The following is a 16150-nucleotide window of genomic DNA, read 5'->3' as shown; positions in this document are numbered from 1 at the left end:
ATGATGTGAACACAGACCAGCGTGGGCAGCGGGAGGGAGAGGAAATGAACTTGAGTTCGGTCCAAGCAATCATGTGACAGCACCCTAAACGTACTTCTAAACACCTCCCCCAGTGGTGTGGCAGGTGTCTGAATGTTCGCAAACAGTATACCATTGCTCGGCTGTTTCGAACTTCTTTTTACCCCCAAATGAAGAATAACTTTTACAGAAGTATTATTAACGTAATCATAAGCCTACAAGCTTAGCATAAAATAGCGTAATGTGGCTGTACTGTCGTAAAATGCTAGTTGACCGTTATGATCTCTGCTACAATAGAACCGCTGAGGTTATGTCAGTAAATAAAAGGAATCTGTGAACACAGACACAACAGTGCTTCAGTGATAAAATGATGGAGAAAGTACATTTTAATGCTATTTGATGTTCAAAACACACCCAGATGTGTATAGCTAGAAGTATATTCAGCCTATGTGAGGCCATTAATTATCACAGAAGCAAACCAAGTCTTAACTATCACCAAAACGCAGAATGAGACGTTTTTCTTTGCAAACACTCTCCATGTTGATTTCAAAGCAGTGCTGGTGTTGATGCCCTGATGTGAATCATGAATGCAGCTTCACGATTGCTGTAACAAAGCAGATAGCCGTAGTCTACTGGCAGATTAATATTGTGGAAGATGAGAGATTAAGAGATTTAATGACCATTGCAATGAATTTTAAACCTACAGTATGTAGTTCTTTCAATTAGGCAAACTCCCACTTAGATTTTGGGAAATGATTAATGTTACTTAAATTGGTGCTAGTTTAGTGCATTTCTATCTTTATACTTTGGTAGGCTTTGATTGGAAAATGTAAATAAAGCATTATATTGCTACATTTTCTTTTCTTTTCTAAAATGAAAATAAATGCATTTTGACAGGAAAAAAAGTATATATAGTGTGACATTTCGGCACTTAATAAATGTGCCAGACGTTGCCCTGGTCCCGAGTCGGGCGGTGTGGGTATGTGGAGCGGGATGTGGTCATGTGTCTGTCACTGGGTAGAAAGGAAGCATTAAGGGCCATCACTTGGTGATTACTGATGCATAACACCTGTGTCTCGTTACAGTGACAATGGAGATGGACTTGAAAAGGCCGCCGAGAACGCCAGTGAGGGTGAGAGAGTTGGGAACAAAGAAATCCAGAGGCCTGTACCAGACTGTGAAGCTGAGATAGTTTTAAATTATGAAGCTGATTGATTTGTGATGCTGAATTATGTCGTGTTGTGAAACTGACGTGCACAAACTGAAAAACATTAAAAATGGACTTACTTGGACTGCCACCCCGCTTCTGCTCCCTTCCTTATTCCTGGAACCTTCTTACAGATTCATTCAAACAAATGCTGATACAGCCAAAGTACTACCTAAAAAGTCACGACTTGAGAACTAATGTATCATTAATGACCATAATTTGACTTTATAAAATCTGTTTATTTAACATCGGTTTCCAAAAACATTGCCACACAAAATGAGAGGGATGCAGAGATAAAAAAAGAGAGATACAAAATATCACATATGCATATGTATATATCTTGCATTGTATCCCAACATTTCCAGCAAAGCTAGTTTTTAGGTATTTTACTAAGGAAAAACCTGATAGTTAATGAAAATGTTTGACATTATTTCTGGCACAAATACATTGCTAAAATTAAGGCTTGGTATTGATAAAGATGTTCCAATTTGATTCCATTCCGATTCACATGCTTACGATTTTATTCCAATTTCGATTTGATTTAATTCGACTCTGATTCTTTTTGGTATGTGTGAGTTATAATGTGCATTTTGTTTAATATAAAAAATATCTATGTTTTTTTTATCTTAAAAAATAAAAACTCTCAGCTAATGCTATTAATTATAAAGGAAACCTTCTGACTTGGTACATTAAGAAAACATTCATTAACAAATTTACAACAGGGCCCAAACTATGCAGTTCAGTTGTTATTAATTTAACAAATATAATAAACAACACAACCAAAACTGAATGTTTTCAAAAGTAAAAGTAAAATATTGATCTTGGGATGATAATCACAACTTGCTCAGTTAAAAAAAGGACAAAGCAAAAGAAATGTGCATTACAAATATACCATCAATAAAAATCCAATCAATAGGATCAATGGACTATTTAACCCAATATTTGTGCATGTTTTATACTCTAAATCAGTCATTTATGACATTCCATTTCAGATGCAGCCTTAGAAAACATCTGCCATATACTGTAGACAGTAGACTGCGAGGTGCCTTATTGTAAAACAATAACTTTGTTCTAAAAGAACAAAGTTATCATAGTAAGATTCAAAATGGAAATGCATGCACTTGTAGTGATAGTATATAAAGTTGTTTGAAAACATTTTGTAGTTCACTTCCTTCTCAAAATCTTTCAGGCAAAATTCATTACACAAACTGCGGCACAAATGAGAGACTTCCTGTACTCCAAAAACATCATGACCAGAGTTGTATATGGAGTGAGAGCGTCATACTGCAGGCTGCTTTTCATCAGAGGTCTTGTTAAAGTGAAAAAGAACAATGGATGATGCAAATGCATGGAAATACTGCAAGAGAAGCCTGCTGTTAGTTATTACATAAGGGTAGAGATCTTACCGTCCAGTGTATTGTCCTTAAAGAGACTTTCAACATGCTAGCACTGAATACTTAAGGTTTTTAAAGTCTTAAAATTCAACATGAAAATGAAAATGTGTCCTATTTATTTGCTAAAGACATGTTCCTGGTTGTGTTGTAACTTATTTATTTATCTTTAGGCACAATTTACAATCATGTTGATTATTAATTCATACTATTATGTCTCTAAGACATCACTACATTAAAGCTTCTTTTTCTGTTAACCTCTTCAACTCTGGAGCAATTTTGGGCTGCCACCAGTAATTTTTCACACTCAAATTTAAAACCTCACCATATACACATACTGTGGACTAACTGTCAAAAACTGGTCTATTTCTTTTTGGTAAAAAACACTGTTGCCAGCTAGTTACTGTAAAGCCTAATAACAGTAAGCTATTGTAGCTGAGGTATAAAATTGTAAAAATATTAATTATACAGTAACTAGCTTTAATTATCCCATACATTATAATTTGTTTCATATTTTTTCTGTTATCATTATTATTATCATTATTATATAAAGTTCATTATTAACAATAAAAGACAACACATGGGTCAACGTGTGAATGGCAAGCGCTGCACACTTTGCTAGTTTTTATGATAAACCTGTGAGATTTGACACACCCTGGATCCATAACTGATCTAGGAATAATTCAAAATCCTCTTGCGTGCTCAAACTGATGACCATTCTGAGGCCTCGGACCAGAGAGTCAATTTGGCCGTAGAGGTGAAAGACATTCTGCGTGAATTGCTGAACGTGTCAGCAATGCTGATGTTACACCCGCAGCTCCCCTGAACTCCGCCAGAGGTCGCCATCATCCGAGTATTGACATTTCATTGCACATTGGTCTACAATTCTGAGTGTTATTACTATCATTGATTACCCTGTGTTTGACTCGTGCCTGTTCTCGGTATTCCCCAGCTTGCCTGTGTGTGTTTGGATTTTTTTGCCTGTTTATTAGATTTCACGTTTGCCTATTGAATTTGCATTGTTTGCTTTCTGGACTGCCTACCTGTACCAATCCCTTGCCTGCCTTTTGTTTTGTTACTTTGATTTTACAATTTATTTGTCTTAAATAAACTGCACATGGATCCCCTGTGTTATGTATACCCTGTCTTGTTTCACTGTTGCCCTTTTGTTTGCCATTTTTGTCACTTTTGCATTTCTTAGTTTTCACTTTAGTCCCTTATGTAACTCCATAGTCTCTTTGTTAGCGTTTGTGTTTTCTGTCATTGTTTTCACCTGTCCTCATTAGTTTGCCTTTTGCTTCTGTTAATCACCTTGTTATCTTGTTTGAGTTCTGTTTGTTCATTGGCCCCTTTTTCCCATGTTTATTTATTTATACCCTGTTTCTTTGTTCAGTCCTTGTCTATCGTTGTTTGATGTTAGCCTGGTGTGTGTTTCCTTCCCGAGTCCTCTGTTTGTTTACATCGTGTTTAGTTAACAGCTTTTATGTTTTATTTCCCCATTGTGGGTTGTTCCTTTGTGTTTACCTGTTTGTTTATTTAATAAAGTTTAAACTACGTTTGGATCCGCATCTCCTCGTCTGCCTCGCTGCTCAAGCGTTACAGAACGATAGACCACAAACAATGGATCCAGCAGTTCAGCAAGCTAACTACAATCTGCTCTGTTAAGGCAAGAGGACCGCCCTATAGAAGACCACATCCACGACTTCCTGAACCTGGCGAGTATCTCAGACTTCCCGGACTCAGCCTTGGTGGTCTTCTTTAGGGGCAATTTGAACACGGAGCTGAGGGAGCGGTTGCCACAGGCAACGCACGGCGGGACGCTCTGCGACTTCCTGGAGGCAACCCTACTAGTTTGCGGCTCACAGCTCACCGTGGGCGTCATTGAGGAGGACCCTACCTCTCCACCCACGGTGGTGACTCTCCAGTCGTCCCTAGCGCTCCCAATCAAACCAGCCCCTTCTGTCAGCGAACAACCCCCCACGCCAATGGCTTCCCTTGAACCTGCACGGCCAACTTCGTCAACCCGTAGGAGGAGGAGAAGACAGGCTTCCGCCTCCCGGCCCACGTCTGCCCCGGTCTGCGAGCCAGAGCCCACGCCTGCCCCGGTCTGCGAGCCAGAGCCCACGCCTGCCCCAGTCTGCGAGCCAGAGCCCACGCCTGCCCCGGTCTGCGAGCCAGAGCCCACGCATGTCACAGTGAGCGAGCCAGCGGCCACGCATGTCACAGTGAGCGAGCCAACGGCCACGCTTGTCACAGTGAGCGAACCAGCGCCTACGGCCTCTACCGTCAGTGAGCCTGAGCCCTCGTCAACCACGGTCAGCGAGCCTGAGCCCTTGCCAGCCACGGCCAGCGAGCCTGAAGCCACGCTGACCAGGAACAGCATCCCAGCTTCGCCAGTCACATCAGCCCGGAGGAAGAGGAGAAAGGGAGAGGTCTCTGCACTCCAGCCTCCGCCAGCCGCAGCCCCATGCCCTAAACCCCCCTTGGCTCTGCCCTCAGCGCCCGGCGAACCCAAGCCGGCACATACCACGGTAACCCAGCCAGAGCCTGTAGCCTCAGACGTCAGTGAGCCAGTGCCGATAGCCTCAAACGTCAGTGTGCCAGTGCCTGTAGCCTCAGATGTCCCTGAGCCAGCACCTGTAGCCTCGACCGTCCCTGAGCCAGCGCCTGTAGCCTCGACCGTCCCTGAGCCAGCGCCTGTAGCCTCGACCGTCCCTGAGCCAGCGCCTGTAGCAGGACCGTTCAAGAGCCAGCGCCAGTGGTCATGCCCGTCCTAGAGCCTCCGCCTCCCGAGCCTTCCAGGGCTCCGCCTCTCGAGCCTACCAGGGCTCCGCCTCCCAAGTCTCTCAAGTCTCCGAGTCTTCCAGGGCTCCTCCTCCCGTGCTTTCCAGAGCTCCCCCTTCCGAGTTTCCCGAGCTTTCCAGAGCTCCGCCTTCCGAGTTTCCCAAGCTTTCCAGAGCTCCGCCTTCTGAGTTTCCCGAGCTTTCCAGAGCTCCGCCTTCCGAGTTTCCCGAGCTTTCCAGAGCTCCGCCTTCTGAGCTTTCCAGAGCTCCACCTTCTGAGCTTTCCAGAGCTCCACCTCCTGGGCTTTCAAGAGCCCCGCCTTCCGAGCTTCCTGAGCTTTCCAGAGCTCCGCCTCCCGAGCTTTCCAGAGCTCCACCCTCCAAGCTTCCCAGAGCTCCACCTCTCAAGCCTCTCGAGCCTTCCAGGGCTCTGCCTCTCAAGCCTCTCGAGCCTACCAGGGCTCCGCCCCTCAAGCCTCTCGAGCCTCCCAGGGCTCCGCCTCTCAAGTCTCTCGAGTCTTCCAGGGCTCCGTCTCTCAAGCCTCCCGAGCTTTCCAGAGCTCCTCCTCCCGAGCCTCCTGGGGCTCCGCCTCTCAAGCCTCTCGAGCCTCCCAGGGCTCCGCCTCTCGAACCTCTCGAGCCTTCCAGGGCTCCGCCTTCCAGGCCTCTCGAGCCACCCAGGGCTCCGCCTCTCGAGCCTTCCAGGGCTCCGCCCCCCGAGTCTCCTACGGCTCCGCCCCCAGAGCCTCTTGAGCCTCCTACGGCTCAGCCCCCAGAGCCTCTCGAGCCTCCTGCGGCTCCGCCTCCGGGGACTCCTGCGGCTCCGCCCCAGAGCCTCCTACGGCTCCGCCTCTCGAGCCACTCAAGCCTTCGACGGCACCGCCCTCAGAGCCTCCCGAGCCTCCTACGGCTCCTGCCTCTCGAGCCACTCAAGCCTTCGACGGCTCCGCCCTCAGAGCCTCCTGAGCCTCCTACGGCTCCGCCTCCCGAGCCTCCTACGGCTCCGCCTCTCGAGCCAATCAAGCCTTCGACAGCTCCACCCTCAGAGCCTCCTACGTCTCTTTCCCCAGAGACTCCAGAGCCTTCCTGGTCTCCATTCCTAAAGCCTCCCACGGCGCTGCCTAACTCGGCTCCGCCTCCTGAGCCTCCTTCAGCTCCACCTCCTGAGCCTCCCTCAGCTCCGCCTTCTGGGCCTTCTGAGCCATCACCTCCCTCGCCTCCGCCTCAGAGGTCCTCCTTGGCTCCGCCTCACGCGACTCCGCCGGCCTCCCCTGTGGCCACTCCATCTCCTAGGCCACCAAAACCGGCCTCTGTCCTGTGGTCACCTCCCAGGTCCCCTGAACCGGCCCTTGGCCCACGACCACCTCCCAGGCCACCAAAGCCGGCCTCTATCCTGTGGCCTCCTCCCAGGCCTCCTGACCCGGTCCCTGTCCTGTGGCCTCCTCCCAGGGCTTCTGACCCTGTTCCCGTCCTGTGGCCTCTTCCCAGGCCCCCTGACCCAGTCCCTGTCCTGTGGCCTCTTCCCAGACCTCCTGACCCAGTCCCAGTCCCGTGGCCTCTTCCCAGGCCCCCTGACCCAGTCCCTGTCCTGTGGCCTTCACCCAGGCCTCCTGACACTGTTCCCGTCCTAAGGCCTCCCCCCTGGCCTCCTGACCCAGTCCCTGTCCAGTGGCCACCTCCCAGGTCCCCCAAACCTGTCCTTGCCCTGTGGCCAGCTCCTAGGCCTCCTGCACCTACCCTTGCCTGGTGGCCAGCTCCCAGACCATCGAAACCTGTCCCTGCCCGGTCGATACCTCCCTGGCCCCCTAACCCTGTCCCTTTGTGCCCCCAGGGACTGCCTAATGGGCCCCGTGGACTGTCTCATCTCCATTTGTGCCCTCGTGGACTTTCTCATTTCCCCCTTGGACTTCCTGTCTGCCCCTTGCACCTCCATGACCTGCCTGTCTTGCCCTCTGTGCCCCCCCGGACTTCCTGCCTGCCCATTGTGCCCCCCTGGTCTGTCTGTCTGCCCATGTGCCCATTTGGACTGTCTGTTTGCCCCTGGTGCCCTCAAGTTGTTTTTGTGGGTTTTTGTCTTTTGTTTTTTGTCTTCTAGGATCGTCTGGAAGCCGATCCTTTGATGGGGGGGCTCTGTTATGTATACCCTGTCTTGTTTCACTATTGCCCTTTTGTTTGCCATTTTTCTCACTTTTGCATTTCTTAGTTTTCACTTTAGTCCCTTATGTAACTCCATAGTCTCTTTGTTAGCGTTCGTGTTTTCTGTCATTGTTTTCACCTGTCCTCATTAGTTTGCCTTTTGCTTCTGTTAATCACCTTGTTATCTTGTTTGAGTTCTGTTTGTTCATTGGCCCCTTTTTCCCATGTTTATGTATTTATACCCTGTTTCTTTGTTCAGTCCTTGTCTATCGTTGTTTGATGTTAGCCTGGTGTGTGTTTCCTTCCCGAGTCCTCTGTTTGTTTACATTGTGTTTAGTTAACAGCTTTTATGTTTTATTTCCCCATTGTGGGTTGTTCCTTTGTGTTTACCTGTTTGTTTATTTAATAAAGTTTAAACTGTGTTTGGATCCGCATCTCCTCGTCTGCCTCGTTGCTCAAGCGTTACACCCCGGCATCTTCGCTACAGAAGGCTTCACTCAACTTAGATCCAGCAGTTTCTCTACAGTTACACAAGCTTGTTTCAGCACAAGCAGCTATGCTTAACAGTCACTTTGTCGGTCACTCTGCATGTTCAGAATAGTGAACAGCAGATGTCAGCCATTTTAGATTCTGGGGCTGCTGGTAACTTAATTGACCTGGCATTCACCACAAGTTTAAAATGTTCTTCATTGTCTCCATTACATGTTGCAGTGCTAGACGGATGACCCCTGGGCTCTGGCAAGATTCAGCAGATAACTCAACCAATTCTTCTCCAAGTCGGACTCTTTCATCATGAGGAAATTCACTTCCTGGTCACTCATTCTCCAAAAAATCAGATTGTTCTTGGCTTACCTTGGCTGAGACATTCCTGGAGAGATGGACAAACTCATTTGAGTACTTCATGTTTTCAGTCCTGCCTCAACCTCCCTGAACCCATCTCTCTTTCTCCGGTATGTACCACGACCATCCTTCCAGAAAAGGAAACATCAACCCCACCACAATGCTATTTAGATCTCCGGGAAGCTTTCAGTAGAATGGGCTTGTAGCCCTGCAGGTGGCGCTACGTGCTGGGCAAGATATGCCATAGCTAGCTATGGCGTCAATGATCCAGTGGGCGATCCTCAGCTTGGAGACAGCGCTTCCTTTCCGCTGTCCACCAAAGCAGACAAAGAGCTGCTCAGAGACTCTAAAGCTCTGTATGTGATCCAAATAGATGCGCAAAGTGCGCACTGGACACAGCAACATCAGGGTTTGGTCTGTCTCCTTCTGGGGCAGGTGTGCAGGTTCACCACCTGATCCCTAAATGGGGTCATGGGAAACTTGGGCACATAGCCCGGTCGGGGTCTTAGGATCACTTTAGAGTAGCCTGGACTGAATTGAACGCTTGCAGCTCTCCTACTCTCTTGATGGAAGTGAGCGCAGTCAGGAGGACAGTCTTTAAAGAGAGTGCCTTAAGTTCAGATGATTCCAAAGGCTAAAAGGGGTCTCTCCGTAGACCCCGAAGGACTACAGAGTGATCCAACCTCCTAGCGCCTCTCAGGAACCTGATGATTAGGTCGTGCTTCCCTAAGGACTTACCGTCCACTGTGTCGTGGTGTGCTGCTATAGTGGCTACATACACCTTCAAGCTGGAGGGGGACAGGTGTCCCTCCAACATCTCCTGCAGGAAAACACTGACCTCTGGGGGTCTTTGTGTCGGGAAGAACACCACTTAGCAAACAAATGCCACTTCAAGGCATACTGGCACCTCCTAGAGGGAGCCCTAACCTGAGTGATCGTGTCTACACGGCGGGAGGTAGGCCACTTAGGTCTTTTGTGTCCCATCCAGGGTCCAGATATGGAGATTCCAGGGGTCTGGTCGTGGGTGCCAGATGGTGCCCCGTCCCTGAGAAAGAATATCCTTACTTAGGGTAATTCGCCGGCGGGGTGGTTGTGGGGGCTGACATGAGGGCGTACCAAAGCCGGCAGTGGGACAATTCCCAGGGAGCAAACAGGTCTAACTGCGCCTGCCCGAATCGACTATAAATCGGCTGGACCACCTGATGGAGTCTCCACTCTCTCCTATGGGCAACCTATTGTGGCAGTGCGTCCACCATGGTGTTGAGGTCACCCAGGATGTGAGTGGCTGGCAGCAACTTGAGGTGCTGCTGACTCCACAGGAGGAGACGGCAGGCGAGTTTTTACATACAACGGAAGCGTAAACCGTTTTGAGGTTTGATATATGCCAGTGTTGCCATGTTGTTTGTCCAAATCAACACGTGCTTGCCCTGGATCAATGGCCGGAACCTCTGCAGGGCGAGCAGTATTGCCAACAACTCGAGACAGTTGATGTGCCAACATAGGTGCGGGCCCATGCAGGAGCCGGCGGCTGTGTGCCCGTGTGCTCTGAACCAGGAGTTTGAACCTGCCAAATTGGAATTGTGGATGGTGGTCGTCGTGACAGCTATGCACACCGGATATGTGACTCAGGGAATAAGGAAATCGCTCTTTTGTAAAATTTTTGGGTACCGCAGCTACTTGAGTATGCAGCAAAATTAAATGAAAAGGGAACAAAAGGTTATCCTACCGGCCCTCCACCGGGTTAAAGTCATGAAGTCATCACATCCAATACTTCCCTTAATCTCCTTTAACTGTGTGGCAGTTCACATAAGATGCATACTTGTGCCCAAAACAGCAAGACAGAGCACAACACAATTGAAGCGCACATGCTCGAGACGCATTTTAAAATGCTGAATCACATTCAGTGTGATGCACCATCTCACAAAACTCATGACGCGAGAAAAAGCAGCAAGCCACAGGTATCGAGATACAATTTAAAACTTTAAACCTTAAAAATGCAACACTTACGGTGTGAGAAAAAGTAGCGAGATGCAACGCAATGACTTAACACTTAAAAATAACGCAGAGCAGACGGAAAGCAAGAACGTGTCCTTTGTGAACCGCCCCATAGCAAACTTTAAAGGAGACCCATTATGCCCCTTTTTACAAGATGTAATATAAGTCTCAGGTGTCCCCAGAATGTGTCTGTGAAGTTTCAGCTCAAAATAACCCACGGATAATTTATTATACCATGTTGTATGTGTCGCTTTTTGGGTGGAATCAAAAACACTGCAAAGCTGCTGCTCCCCACCCCCTTTCAGGAAGAGGGCTGTGCCTTTACAGTTTTTGAACAACGTAAAAAAAAAAAAAGTCTGCTCTCTGCCTCACATTACTTCAGGAAAAAAAAAAAAAAAAAAGCTAGTGATATTTAGTTAAAAATGTACATAGTATTGCTAGCTAATGTTTATTTAGCAAGTTTCACAGAAACTGCCAAAAAACTATTATATATAAAAAAAAGAGCCTCGCCGATGACAGTCACTACACCATACTATATACAGTATACTATAGCAACAACAAATCAGAACCATATGACTGACTTCAGCCATATATTTATGAACCAGAGACGGACAATGATGAAGGCGAGACTTCGGCAGAAGTCACAACTGTGAGAATGAGGGACATTTCTGAATGGTTAATTGACACTACACAGCTGTGGTGAGTCAGTCTAGCAACAAACATCCCTCGTGGTACTGATATATTGTGCAGATGTGCAGGCCTTTGCAAGAAAACATTCCACATTTAGTACAACTCTCTTATGTTCACAGAAAACGTACATAGTTTTCAAAAAAGACAATCACCTTACGGTATTGTGCATAATAAAGGTGCGGTTATGAATTATACAGACAGTAAGCTAAAAACGTACGACATAGCTCTGGTCTCCGTGAATACAATCAGAGACAATGGTAACTTTAGCTGCATTAGCCATGGAATCAGCTAACAAAATATAAAGTACGATACTTACATCTTCAGGATATAAAGCCGGAACATGAACAGTTGCTACTAATCCATGCTTGAGAATCAATTTTTTGGTAAATCTTGCTTTATATTGACACTCATTCACAAAGTAGTCCGGTGTAAAATGATTTGCACAAACAAACACACATTTTTTGGAGTCAGGTGAATAGTTTTATGTTTGTTCTGCACATATAAAAACATGATAATGATCTGAAACACCCCATGAAATGGCTTGATGCAGTTTTCTCTCTCGTGTTGTTGTATTTCCTAGGGAAACAGGAAGTCGGGACAGGACATATTGAAGGACACTCCATCAGACAGCATATTCTTTCAACCAAGCAGTGAATCTCACACACGAGATTTACAAAGGAATAACAAAGGAAATGGTTGGATCTATGCTGCCTTGAAAATCTGACCAAAAGATTATCTTAGTAGACAGGATGTGACACAAATTCTGGATTCGGATGAGCCTTGATGCCTACCTCTGTATAAAACCTCAGAAGGCAGACATTTTCAGCATTCGGACAACACTGTTGTTGGTCAGTACCAGGTGGTATTCAGTACTGTATGAACTACCCTATAATTAAGTAAAAGTAAAGATACATTTATGGAAATTGACTCAAAACTTAAAGTAGCTCATGATAAAAATACTCAAAGTAACTGATATAATATGTACTTAAGTAAATGGCATAAATAATGGCACAGCTGTATTGATTCATACACAACGTACCTTAAATGTAAATGGTAACCACTTTTTATTTTCTTGGTAACACTTTATTTGACAGTGTCCTGGTTACAGTGTATTTACACAAGTAATTACTGATTATTACGAATTAACAACATATTCTTATTATAGGTTCAGGGTAAGGGCATAGGTTTAGTTTAGGGATAGTTGCTTGTAATCGTGCATAATTGACTGTTTTTACTATAGTCGATACATGTAATATGTGTAACAAGGACACTGTAAAATAAAGTGTTATAATTTTCTTATGTCTTATGTTTTCAGTTGAAATATTCTTCAATATGCTTAACTACACAACCATGTTATATTGCAGACCTTTACAATAAGTTATTTTTATTTGACAATATTGAATATTGTGCAATCAGCAATTCAGTCACTGGATCTTGTTTAGTGCCAGTGCTTCTGTTCAAAACAGAGCAAACTACTTTTCTGCAGGCTTTCACCTCTACTTCACAAGGGGAAAATGTCTGCTTCTCCATTACAGTTGAGCAGGATCCATCGCTTTACACGCAATTCATCTGGATGTTGCTGCGTGCTCTTTGCACATAACAACAAGCAGCTTATGGTATTTTCCTCAGTGCATAGAAAAAAGAAAAAAGCCAGTGATTGGATTGCACGTTTCATCTTGGCTTATTGGATATTGATGAAAAACATGCAATTTCATTGATGAAACTTGGGTCAGAGAGTCGCAGCAGAATAATGGATTGCATTTCAGTGTGTCTGGTCTCTCTAGCTGTTCTTAACGACGTTCATGTTTCTTTGTGCTTGAGCGTTTGCTTCAAATCATTGTAATGCTGCCGCAATCATGTGACGTGTGATGTAAAGGCAAGTCATGTTAGCGACCATTGCAATTGTCTTGAAAACAGCAGTTACTATGAAGGTTAGAATTAATGCAGAACATATGGATAGCAAAAGATCTACTGTTAGAAAGTACAACATATCCAAAAGACTAAAACATTGAGTGTTTCTCAATTCTAAGAATGCTGAGGATGGACTTCTCAGACCAGTCTTGCCTAGCTACCTTGGAAGAACAAACTCGGAAGGATAGGAGGATGTAGAACACATCTTTAGCAAGCTTTGAGATGTGCTGGATCTTCCTGTTGCACAATTACTCGTCATTATCACACGCCAGTGACAGCATTATAATCAAAACACCAGTGTGGTTTCCTACACTCATTTCCTCCTTGTGTTTATTACTTTATTCATATTATGCCCAACAAAACAACAAATGTTGATGAAGTATGACGACTCTTACGAGTCATCAGACTTTTGCAAGCTTACAATGGGAAACTATTGAGGGGAAAACACAATGATAAATGTCTTTTGTCTGCTACTGTAGTGCCGCTATGACTTCTGGAACTTCAAAAGGGTTCTTGTCAGAGATTTTCTATACAGAGATAAACACCTCCACACTTTTACCATAGGAGAGAGTGTAACAATCAACTAGCATGTTACAGCAGTAAGTCACCCTTTGCAGATACCATACAAGCAAATGGGGAGAGAAGTAAACTGACACTTACCTGTCTTTGTCTTCTCTTATAAAACAGCAATTTTATTCCAAAAGGATTGTTTAGTGTAAAACCTGTGGCAGATTAGTAGACAGGTGGTTAATACATTAAACGATGAACTGTTTCCTCGCAAAAGTAGTTTATTCAGCATACTGAAGAACAGACATCCATAAAAATTTTAGATAGCCTCTCGTCTCAATCACCATAGAATGTCCATGGAACCGCCACATTATGCTATTTTAGGCTAAGCTTGTAGGTTCCCCTACATTGAAATGTTTGTTATGATCTTAAAAATCTTTTGATCTGAAGGCGTATATATATATATTCATTAGTTTTGTCTACAAAACTAATGTTTGAAATTAGTTTTGTAGACAAAAATATAATTTTGCCACCATATTAATTTAGTTTATTTATTAAAATTACTAATATGTATTATTCAAAAATGTTTTGAAATGGATGATTTGGACCAAATAATACAGAAAAGCAGCCAATAAATGCCCAACATACTGTAGATGGGAACTCATTCAATACTGTTTAAAAAGCATCCCAGGGTGATACCTCAAGAAGTTGGTTGAGAAGATGTCAAGAGTACATGTCTGCAAATTCTAGGCAAAGTGTGACTACTTTGAAGATGCTAAAATATACAAACACAGTTTTGATTTATTTTGGATTTTGTTTAGTCACAACATAATTTCCATAGTTCCATTTATGTTATTCCATAGTTTTGATGACTTCACTATTATTCTAAAATGTGAAGAAAAAAAATTATAATAAAGATTGTGTAAGTGTTTCAAAAGTTTTGACCGGTAGTGTATATAGAAGGGTTCTTGCCCACAAGTCACCATCCGATACATCCTTGATATTCAGCCTTGCGTTCTTGAGAATTAAATTTAAATTCGTCAGTTGGATGATGATGTCCAACGAGTCCATGAGAATGTAAGAACATATATGAACGCACACTGACAAACACCTGTTATGTTAATCTTATATTAGTTGCCTATCTTTCAGCTTGCCACACACCTTCATTTCACTGACACTTTGTTGAAGAAAAAAAAATATAGATTTAATTTGTAATAGTTATAAGCCTTATTTTCTATCTTACTCATCTAAAGTGCCAAATGAAGGTCTAAATCAATATGTAGTCAACAAAACTGCAGCGTTAATGAGACAGTGTTCTGGTTAAGCACTGAAAGTATTTTTGGTAATATTAGAAATTGCCACAGCAGCAATTTGATTTTAGTCTAATGTGAATTAATGAATTAATAAAATTTACTAATTTCAGAGAACATACATGCTACATCCTGAGCCCCAACACTAGCAATTATGTGGAAATTGTGTCTGCATTTTCACGGCACAGTCCTAATTATGATAATTAGTTTCTCTTTGATAACTTTTAGGCCATGTCATATCATAAAACAAATGAATCCATTAAAATGTAAAAAAAATTTAAAAGTCATTCATTTTATTCTGTTCCTTTTTTTTGTTCCCACAATATTCTTAATCAAAGACGCCTGGGCAAATCATATATAATGAGTAAATTACCATACCGAATAGCAGCTATTTTATTGATGTTATTAAAGTGATACCTAATACATATGACATGAAAATATTATTTGATGAATTAAATTTATTGTTTTCTTCAAGGTGTAAAACTATATGAATTAGTGATTAACAAACAACTACACAATTGCTACGGCCAGAAATGGAAGCGCAGCGTAGTTTTAGCGGGTAGACTAGCAGCTGTCATCATCAGCTGGGTAATTCCTAGCCAATCGCATGTAAGCCATTGCTTTATAAGTCTGCTCACAATCTATAACATTGCTGTTTCAGTGTGCTAACACAGCAACCTCCACCACCACCAGTTGAGCCCTGTCCCGCACGGGGGTAGGGCTCAACGGGGGTAAATTTTATTTACAGTATAGATTTATTAGTAGGTTTTACTATCAGTAATTGTGGTCCATTCGTTAACCAGTGTTCCCTATCAAGCAAATGCCATTGACAACGTGCTGCAGGTCACTATCCATCCAGATCAATAGAGACTTCTGCAGGTCCCACAAACACTTTAATACACAAAACACTCATACTGTTACGAACGCAGGAGAAGGCAGACGAGGAGTGGGGATCTAGGTGCAGCTTTATTGAAAAAAAATTATCAAGACTAAAGACTGGTACAAACAAACATCCACGATGGGAGAGCAAAACATAAACACGAAAAAACATCCAGAACACAGGTTGGGGAAACATCCACGGAGGGCAAAGGTAACAATAACACTAACATTAACATTAAAGAGTCTACATACAAACATCCACATTCAACACCGATCGACAATGACTGAACAAAGAACCAGGGTTTAAATGCAGAAAGGAACAAACAAGGGAATGAGGGACACCTGGGGAAACAATCAGGGAAGGAGAAATAATCAGGGGAAAACCAATCATAAAAAGAAACTACAAAAGGACTACAAAAACCAAACAGGAAACAGGAACTAAACTAAACTTCAACATAAAACAAAAAACAAAAGACAACAGTG

Source organism: Xyrauchen texanus, chromosome 3 (genome assembly GCF_025860055.1).
Source record: "Xyrauchen texanus isolate HMW12.3.18 chromosome 3, RBS_HiC_50CHRs, whole genome shotgun sequence".
Taxonomy (NCBI): Eukaryota; Metazoa; Chordata; class Actinopteri; order Cypriniformes; family Catostomidae; genus Xyrauchen; species Xyrauchen texanus.
The sequence above is the reverse complement of the archived record's forward strand: the minus strand, read 5'-3'. Positions refer to the sequence as shown.